At 31.5% G+C, this 3,135-nt stretch overlaps 1 long non-coding RNA gene across 1 annotated transcript; it reads right to left on the bottom strand.

Annotated features, from left to right (window-relative positions):
* Positions 1 to 1,113: 1,113 nt before the first annotated feature.
* On the bottom strand, positions 1,114 to 2,445 carry LOC145590813 (uncharacterized). The gene is made up of 2 exons (XR_014102170.1): positions 2,249 to 2,445; positions 1,114 to 1,408 (listed from the first exon to the last, which is right to left on the bottom strand). It is a non-coding gene; the product is annotated as an uncharacterized LOC145590813 (long non-coding RNA).
* Positions 2,446 to 3,135: the final 690 nt, after the last annotated feature.

Consider the following 3,135-nt stretch of genomic DNA (forward strand, 5'->3'; position numbering starts at 1 on the left):
ATGTGGATGACATGATCGTGAAGTCTAAAGATAGAATAGGACACATAAAATCTTTACGCAAATTCTTCACTCGCATAAAAGAATATAAAATGCGATTGAATCCACAAAAATGCGCCTTCGAAGTGACTTCCGGCAAGTTACTCGGATACGTAGTAAGCACACGTGGTATTGAGATCGATCCTTCCAAAATAAAGGCAATTGTTGATATGCCTCCCCTTTGAACAGAAAAAGAAATTAGGGGGTTCCATGGCAAACTATAGTACATTAGTCGATTCATCAATAAGTTGAAAATGACTTGTGAGCCAATATTCAAAAAACTGAAAAAAAGAAGAAAAACATGAATGGGACGATCAATGCCAAGAGGCCTTTGAGAAAGTCAAAGATTCTCAAAAGTCCACTACTTTTAGTACCAATAGTACCCAAATTACCTCTTAGGCTATACATTACCCACTACTACAAAATTGGCCAAGGAGACCATATCAAAATGGCCAAAGAGACTACCTTAGGGGTGGTCTCTAGCTCACAGGTCTCTTTGGCCTAAGAGACCATTTCATCAAAAGTGGTCTCTTGTTTTTAAAAAGAGAGACCACTTATTTAGAATAGATGGTCTTAGTTTTTTCAAAAACTAAGGGCAATAGCAATGGTGGGGTTTGTGTGAGGTTTGTTGGAATTTTTTAGAGGTTTGTCAACAAACCTCTTGTTGTGGGTAAAGGTTTGTATTTTAGAGGTTTGTATTTTAGAGGTTTGTAAATACAAACCGGTTTGATCATGTGAGTTGGCAAAATTTTGGGGCTTTTTCCTTTTTTTTTTTTAAGAAAAGAAATGTTGTGGCAGGTTCATCTATTGTTGGTGAGAGGTTTGTTAGGGGAGAAGTTTATGTAATGATGATGTGGCAGGTAAACAAACCTCTTAGAGGTTTGTTCTATTGCTATTGCCCTAAGACCACCTATTTGAAATAGATGGTCTTAGTTTTTCAAAATCTAAGACCACCTATTTTAAATATATGGTCTTAGTTTTTGAAAAACTAAGACCATCTATTTCAAATAGATGGTCTCTTTCTTGCAAATTTTTTTTTTAAAAAAAAATTATTCGTATTCCAATTAGTATATGTAATTTTAATTAAAAAAATGCACTTTACATTTACAACGAAATACAAGTAGTTCATACTTGTTAAAATTTATACATAACTCATACTAAAAGTTATACTACGTACAACGGTACAAAACCCATATTATTTGGATAATAATCATCAATATACTTGCAAAAAATTATACTACGTACGAAACCCATACTACTGTAAAAAAAATACTAAAAACAATGGTGTTCTTGACAGATCTTGTGCAACATCTTTCCAACCGAACCATTCAACAAGCAAAATCATCGATCTTCTTTGATTACACTTTTTACCCTGAAAATTTTTCCAAGACATCCAAAATTAGCAAACAATTATAATAATAAAGAAAATTAAAACTCTTTTGATTGAAAATTTCAGCACATTTGATCAAGTGAGTCTAAGGTCGATTATCACAGTCCATGTTAAAAAATAAAATAGTAAATGATAATTAGGAAGATCCTAATCTGAGTAAAGGCAGAAAGTAATTCAAGTAAAACACCCCCACTAACATATTACAACCTACAAAATCACAAGTATTTATTCATAATTACCAACCCAGGCCAATAAACTATTTTGAATGACATTTTCAATGAGGCATTTCGTCGAACAGCTAATGTGCATCACCAAATTGTAATCAAATTTAGGCAGAACTCCAACATCAAATCAAAATCATCCCAAAAAAATCAGAAATCAAGATCAATTAAATAAGCAATCAACGAAAACAAAGTTAAAAACAATGTGAGATCGCAAAATAAAAAAAAAATCAAAATTTAATAAGCAATCAACGAAAACAAGGTTAAGCAACGTGAGATCGCAAAATCAAAACAAAACCAAAATTAAAACTTTCCGCAATCTTCAAATTCATAAATCCCCAAACCAAATCATGAAACCAAAAAACAATCGATAAATCATCAAATCATAACTACTACTATCAACTATGATTCAACAACTCAAAAAAAAGTCAAAACAACAATAAAAAAACCTAATCACCACAAATCAACTGATTCTAAAACAGCAAAATTAAACAAAAAAATCAACAAAATCGAAAGAATTAAGGCATAATACTTGAATCAAAGCAGATCAAACAAAGTAAAACAACAAAAATCAATGAAATTGATACAAAAAATCAATTACCTTACGAATGTAACCATACTCGCTCTCCTTCTCAGAATTCTCGAATGTAGTCATACGATCGGCGTAAACGGACGGCATGATGAATGAAAATTGGGGAGATCTAGAAATAATTGAGGAGGAGGATCAGATCAAAATGAAAGCGGAGAGAGAACGGTGGCGGCTGATGAGCATAAGGATAGAGTTAGGGTTTTCACCGGTTTATATATTTTTACTCTATATTTTAATAGATCTTATCAAAAGTTTTATTTTTTGAAAAAAAAAAAAAAAAAAAAAAAAAAAGACAATTTCTCTTGCTCTTTTATTATTTATTTAATTAAAAAAAAGGAGAGACCACTTTTTGTAAATAGATGATCTCTCTTTTATTTTTTTATTTAATTAAAAAAAGGAGAGACCACTTTTTGTAACTAGAAGGTCTCTCTCTTTTATTTATTAAAAAAAGGAGAGACCACTTCTCCTAAATAAATGGTCTCTTTTTTTTAATTTATTTAATTAAAAAAAAAGGAGAGACCACTTATTTGAAATATTTGGTCTCTTGAATCCAAGAGACCACATATTTATTTAAATGGTCTCTTACTTAAGGTCTCTTTGAGCATTTTTGTAGTAGTGACCATTACAGATGCGGCCACAAGAGCTGTGTTAGTACAAGATGTAGAAAAAGTAGAACGTGCAATATACTATATAAGTAAAAACTTCATTCAATATGAAACAAAATACAACACCTTGGAAAAAACAAGTTTAGCATTAGTGTGGTAAACCAAAAAGTTACGACATTACATGCTACCCTACACCACTCATGTGATTTCACAACCTAATCCGATAAAGTATTTACAACCACCCATACAAGGAAGAATATCCAAATGGTTGGTAATGTTGGCCGAATTCAAATT

This window comes from Chenopodium album, chromosome 18 (assembly GCF_948465745.1).
Source record: "Chenopodium album chromosome 18, dcCheAlbu1.1, whole genome shotgun sequence".
Taxonomy (NCBI): domain Eukaryota; kingdom Viridiplantae; phylum Streptophyta; class Magnoliopsida; order Caryophyllales; family Amaranthaceae; genus Chenopodium; species Chenopodium album.